Source organism: Tubulanus polymorphus, chromosome 3, assembly GCF_964204645.1.
Source record: "Tubulanus polymorphus chromosome 3, tnTubPoly1.2, whole genome shotgun sequence".
In the NCBI taxonomy this organism is placed as follows: Eukaryota; Metazoa; Nemertea; class Palaeonemertea; order Tubulaniformes; family Tubulanidae; genus Tubulanus; species Tubulanus polymorphus.
Genome location: NC_134027.1, coordinates 23,192,915 through 23,200,384, shown reverse-complemented (window position 1 = coordinate 23,200,384; position 7,470 = coordinate 23,192,915).

Here is a 7,470-nt window from a genome sequence, read left to right as displayed (position 1 = left end):
ATTTCATAGTCCCCGGAGCGCCTCCGTCCACTCTGTACGGAGTTACAACCTTCAGGCTCCGGACGACTCCTTCATAGTTCATTTTTGAAGAGAAATTACTATAATATGCAATTATGTTCTATGAAAATGAAATCAATCAATCAATCAATATATGAGATGATCAAGCAGAGCCTAAAAACGCTCAGAATATGTGAATGGAAATTGAGCCTGTTGAAGTTCTCATTCTGTTTCGATGTTTACAGTACCCCCGAGTGGACCAGTTTTAACATCTCAACCAGACACCACCACAAACAACATCGTCACAGTACAGGAGAATTCAACATAAACAATCACATGTGACGGTTCACGGTCTGGAGCTAAAGGACTGCCGTATAAATGGAGTGGTGTCAATCTATCAGGACAGTCTAATAGTAAACTCATGTTTACAGAAGTCAGGAGAACTGATTCAGGTGTTTATACGTGTACAGCATCGAATACATTTGGATCAGTTACTGGTGGAATTACTATTAACATTCAATGTAATTATCTATTTAACTTATGTCTAAGTATATATTCATACATTCACCTTAATTGAGAACTAGCAACAATAAGTTTTCATTTCGCATTCAAGTGAATATCGTGCCACCATTTAGTGCAAAAATCCCCCATTAATCAAATATTCATACCCATCTACCGTCGGTGGTACTGTATTCATTAGGTGTGTCAAATATAATGAGAAAATGCTTACAATAAAGATCACACGATCACAATCAAAAAGCTCTATGAATGATAATCCAAATTTTCTACTACAACATTGATACTTAAATCTCCTTCATTTCAGATCCGCCAAGATCCACATTGCAAGGACCGACGTCACCCGTTCAGGAATCTGCAACTGTTGACTTTACGTGTACAGCTACCGGTGACCCGGTACCGAATCTTTCCTTAACTAGAACGCCAGGAGGCAGCGCTGTGAAGCAGGGAGTTAGTCCTCTAAAATATTCAACAGTCACTAAAACCGATAACCTTGCAGAATATCAATGTACAGCTACTGGGGCTGGTATATCAACACCAATGATTTCTAATAAAGTTGAATTAAATGTAACCTGTAAGTAATGCAGATAGTTTATTAATTACTTGTTCTTCTAATGAAATACTTTTTGTAGATAGTATAAATAAACAGTGTATGGCATGTGTGAAACATTTTACTAGGATTGTCAACTTGTTATGATGTTACCAAATCCACGACAATGTCTTTATTGTGCAAGTTAGGAATATTGGCATATATGTTTCCCCTCCCTTCATTTTCAATTTAGGTGCTATGTTTTACAGATGCGGCTAATTCTGTTTCGCTGATTCCAGCTAAGTAAGAACAGAAGGCAATTCAATTTGGTTTAATTGTGCAGCAACTGGTGGAAACCCTAATAGTTACATTTTACATCTGGCAATTCTCAACGGTATCTGGTGTCTGGAAATCGATAGGAACTACGAATGATCAGCTTGCCCTGCACAATTTATCTAAAGCTGATACAGGACAATACAGGTGTCAAGTGATAAATACAGGGGGTTTTACTATCAGTAATATCGCTACTGTCGATGTCCAATGTAAGTAATATCCCCTTACAGAAAAATCCACACATGTGATGTTTTAAAAAACACATGCGATTCATATGTGTTAAAATAGGACATGATCACACGTGTGATTTAAAAATCACACGTGTGATACATCCCTGAATGTGAATCATACGCGTGATTTTGTCCCATTTTTACACATGTGAATCACAAATGGGTAACAGCCCTGAAGGTTAATCACACGTGTGATACATTCCTGAATGTGAAATGCCATATAACACAGTCATGTGCGATTTAATTATTTATTAAGCATGTGATCTGCAGTCTTCCTCGTTGTTCCATTTCCACACGACTACCTCGACAAGGGAGTATTCGTGAAGAAGTATAAGTTCACATTCATTATGGACAGAAATTGGCCACTTCTTTCTTTGGACATGATGTTTTTATACGAACTTCACAATTTTCTAAAAAGTCATTGCCTGAAAGGAGATCGACATAATGGTATAATCATACCCAGCGTATCATGTTCAAACCAGTTCCCTCCTTCGTTCAAATATGATCCATAGCTTCGGGAGTAGATCCATATGCAACAAAACAATACGACCTTAATGCCTGACCTTCCCTTTTCATACAATCTTTTTCATGTTCACAAGGGCGCAAAAATGTATTAAGGCAGTCGTCTAGATCTCTTCTCATCTAGGTCACACACGGAATGTGCATTTACTCAACCTTTTTTCTACTTATCCAATAGATGCGCCAAAGCTCTCAGAACTCAAACCCAGAGCGCAAAAATCGGAGAATCTGCTAAATTTACGCTACGCTATGATGCGAACCCATTAGCAACAACTTTGGTATGCAGTCACAAGGAAACACATGATAAAACTATCGTGATTAATACAGATTTAAGGCAATGGGAGGTCATTATAATATCAGTTCAGGCGTCTGATTATGGATCTTATTCGTGTAGACTCATTAATTCAGTTGGGAGTTTGAAAATAACACTGAAACTCATTGAGACTGGTAAGTACTACAGCCTAGCCGTACTATATACGAAACTCCGGCAGATGTGTTACAGCGTTTCGAAATCTACTGCCACGACCCCCCCTCTTAATAACAACTATTCCTGTCAGGTCTATAGATGTTCAGCAGAGTGTGGGGATGAACTCCCCAATGACTGGTGTTGTTAGTATGTATGTTTTATTATCAATTAGAAATGTCGGTAGTGTGAAGAAATTAATACATGTGATGTCTGAACGACGTAAATTGTGTTGAGTGGAGATCTTAATAGCCAAATGTCTTGAAACGGTCCGTTCGTAGATTGATACCTACAAAAGACCGTTTCATATAAGACGACAATAGGTTTAATCTCTACGTAGGTAGAATATATGGTTAATGAGTTCTATGATATTCGGCGGTTTTTATAGGACCACTACGTAAATGCAATAATCATCACGGTTAATTAACAGTGGTTGACAATTCTTTGTACGAGATGTTTGTACCTGTGTTGTGGCGATATAATATCTAGCTGTGTTGTAGTAATTGTTCACCGTGTTTTTTGGCCAGATTTTCGGTCCTGGTTCCTTGATTTGCTTCTAATGCTCCTGTATGTAAAACTTGGCAGGATTTCTTAAATTTTAAGTCTATATATCCATATTCATTTCTTAACCGAATTTACACATTATATTTCTAAAGCGCTCCCCAAAGACCCGCTCTTCCAATTTATATCGTTTACTGTTTAGTAACGTATACAGGCCCTTTACCACGCATGGCAAGGTATTCACGGATTCATACTTCACAACATTCCACTGACCCATGTATGGAGTGTTTATGTTTCTCGACACGTCACGATATCCTAAAATACCTTTTGCACTCGTCGTTGCTCATGGATGCGCCATATTTAGGCTCCCTACGTGGATACATACGTCTCGTCCAGACATGTTTTATTTACATTACTTCTATTTATTGTTTATGTATGACGCAGGCATCAATGCAGGGTGTCTGATAACAGCAATACAGGCCAAACTCCAGCTTCCGTACATTACATTACTTGTTGCGTTGCTATAGTTAATAATAACTATAGCTAATTACTGCAGCTCAATGATATATCTCCTGAAAGCCCATTGATATAATTCACGAAAGCCCAATAATATATGTCATGAAAGCTCCATAATACCTGCAGTTACTATGTTATATAGTATAGTGTTTCAGTTATCCAATGGCTTGTATTCCATTGTACTTAAATATCTGAATTACTTCTAAAATTAAAATCATCAGTTAAATCATCTTTTCAGTTGCTGACAAGTGGGCCGTCACTTCCCTAGTTCCACTGATCAATGTTGGTGTTGTCTTTGGTATCATTTTGTTTGTGCTGGTAGTAATCTTGGTGATCGTACTTTTAATAGTCCTACTCAGAAATGAAGGTTGCGTCTTCGACAACAAATCAAGCAGAACGTGAGTTCCTTATGATCCATTTACAGTCGATGTCGTGACTGCACCAAATCAACGCAAAAAGCGTGAAAACACATTTAAATAAAGCATTCTTTGCAACGTTTTTGTTGATTTTAGAAATAAGTATTTAAGTAGCAAAATGCCAAATTGTTTGCATTTCAAATAGCTGAACGTCAAAATGGACACGCACACGTTGTACCTTCCAATTTTAAAAGTATTTCCTGAAATTGACTAAAAACCTATTATGATATGCACTTAAAACTATCACTTGCGTTGGATTTAGAATTTCATGAAAAAAAATTATTTCTAATTTCAGAAAAACTAAAGAATCGACGACAGGTAACAAATTCGTGTATAAGAATGGACATTATCGACAATGTAATTGTCATTGATAATGTTATCATTCCTTAACGAATTTTGTATCGTTACAGAATATGCTAAAAGTAATGAACTCCATGAAACAGACTCACGTCTCCTTCAGTATATTGTTTAAATGTGTGTTGTAATATTTTATGTGATTACGCTTCGACCACTCCGTATGTAAATACGACTTTTAACGGTGTGTATTCCCAATTAGCATGCCTGTATTTCTCATCCTCCCTCGGCTAGATTTCGAACCTAATTGTTTCAAGACTGACAGGGCTGAATGCGCAACATAGATGATGTAAATATTAGCCAACCAGAATTCAAGTTTTATCATAGTCAATTTATAATTTATCTGCGGAATTTGTCTCGGCGATTATACAACGGGAAATCTGATTGGTGCCGCAAGTTTTCGTGCGGCAAACCTGCGTGTACCTGTGGCCCAATGTGGTAGGGTTTCGTGCCGTGGTTGAGTCAAAGCGAAGCCATCAGGTTCGAAATCATCCCGAGGGAGGATGTTATTAAGAAAGATATCTTTTAGGCGATGCAGAGACGACTACGTAAAAAGCTTAACTATAAACTTCGGCGAGCGGAGTTATCGACTATTTGCGATCTAAGTAAAACTGAATCATGTCAATTAAGTCAAAAATGGTCCGGAAAACAGCAAAGCGCGATCGATTATTAGCTCCGACATTAAGTCGACTACTTTGTTACTACAAAACCTGAAGTTCACCCACGTCTGCTTTTTTCTAGCTGTGTGACGTATTGCTGTTCGACCTGGGACCTGATTTCGATACATCTATTAATTTCGTTTAATATTTTCTTTGTTTCTCTCACAAAAAGCCGATCCATGCCTTTAGGAAGACGTTAAGATGTAAACGAAATAGCTATTCGGAATGATTCGGAAGTACTTCTTTTCGCTGACGTAATGACGAAATGTTCGATGTTCAAGCATACTACCACGGCCTGCTATGTAAATACTTAGAAATTATGGCTACGCCATTGCCCGGGTGGTTTCGGCAGTGTCAGGTCTCCTGTCAGACTGTTGGCGAAACAACGTGTTTCTGAATATAGAACATAAACAAAAAGTCACGTATCTTTCATGAATATCAATAAATGACCCGTCACGATGTACTTATTCTGGGAAATTGGAAATAGATCGTGTCAGTAAAATAGGAAAACAATGAAACCTGAAACCAGCTCCAACGTTTGATGCACAATTATGTACTGTTGATATTTGCAAGATGTTTCGAACTAATGCATAATGTTCGTCCTATTTAAGGTGCATACATTTGTAGCGGAAACGTATCATCAAGAATAATATTTGCTTTGATTAACTTAGTTTTGTATTTATTGAATTACCACCTTCATGTGCTATGTTATTATCGGCTATTATTATATTATGATTCGTCCATGTTAATCCTATACAAAAGATGTAAATTGTGTTGAGTGGGGATCAATTTGATCCTGATTTCGATACATCTATTAATTTCGTTTAATATTTTCTTTGTTTCTCTCACAAAAAGCCGATCCATGCCTCTAGGAAGACGTTAAGATGTAAACGAAATAGCTATTCGGAATGATTCGGAAGCACTTCTTTTCGCTGACGTAATGACGAAATGTTCGATGTTCAAGCATACTACCACGGCCTGCTATGTCAATACTTAGAAATTATGGCTACGCCATTGCCCGGGTGGTTTCGGCAGTGTCAGGTCTCCTGTCAGACTGTTGGCGAAACAACGTGTTTCTGAATATAGAACATAAACAAAAAGTCACGTATCTTTCATGAATATCAATAAATGACCCGTCACGATGTACTTATTCTGGGAAATTGGAAATAGATCGTGTCAGTAAAATAGGAAAACAATGAAACCTGAAACCAGCTCCAACGTTTGATGCACCATTATGTACTGTTGATATTTGCAAGATGTTTCGAACTAATGCATAATGTTCGTCCTATTTAAGGTGCATACATTTGTAGCGGAAACGTATCATCAAGAATAATATTTGCTTTGATTAACTTAGTTTTGTATTTATTGAATTACCACCTTCATGTGCTAATGATTACTATTACAACCTTTTTCAAAGGGCTATGAATTTCATAGAATACCACTGATATATAAATAGACTGTCATCATTATTAAAATTGTTTATTGATGATTAACCCACCATATTGTTCTACGTCACCATTCTGGGGAAACTCAAGTTTCTTTTCTCACTACATACGTTAATCAATTCAAAGTCTAAATCCAATTTATTCCGCAACATCTTATGCATTCTCGCTGGATTCATAGAATAATTTTTAAGGCGACCCAAAACTACAAATGATCTTGTTTAACGCGACGTTAAAACAAAAAGCTGGATTGAACGTTGCGTTTTTTGATTTTGAGTTTAAAAAAGAAATGAAGGCGTTTGAGTCTCAAATCGTTTCCTTTTTAATGTCCCCAATGAGCCACCATACTAGGCCCTCAGTATGGAAATTACCCGTGCTGTTTTACCTTCGACCTTAGATCGGTAATGAAATGTTTATTTTTCATCAGTCTTGGTAAGATACTATATTTGGCATTCTTATTCATTCATATCACAAGTTGAACTTCCATATTTCTTTTCGTTGTTTTTCTAAACATAAAACACAAGGGCACGAATTATTTACGTACACCCACCCACTTAATGACTGTAGCCTTTATTGATTAAAACTTATCTCTTCCCTTGAATTCATGTTTTCGTGGTTTTGTACCACGCAACTTTATCAATATCCTTGTATAATTCTTCCTGGTCGGATGAGATCTTTTAAAACATTCATCTCCGTACTGCGGGAACACTGTCTTCAACTGATCTGCGATTCAAATATTTTTTTCTGGTAAGTAGTAGATCTTTTGACGCATATACATTGACGTATATTGGGGAAAAAAGCTTTTGCGCACTTTCGCTTTGGCGTTGTCTTCATTTATCATAATAATGAACACACGTCATACACAAACTTTCATTTTTTGGTGTTTCCTCATCTACGGGCTTAACTTTAATCGCAGAAGTTACTGCATCAATGAAGGAACTTTTCGTTATTATCTGAAGAAGGGGCAACGGAACAGGGGCAGTGTTACCTTAATT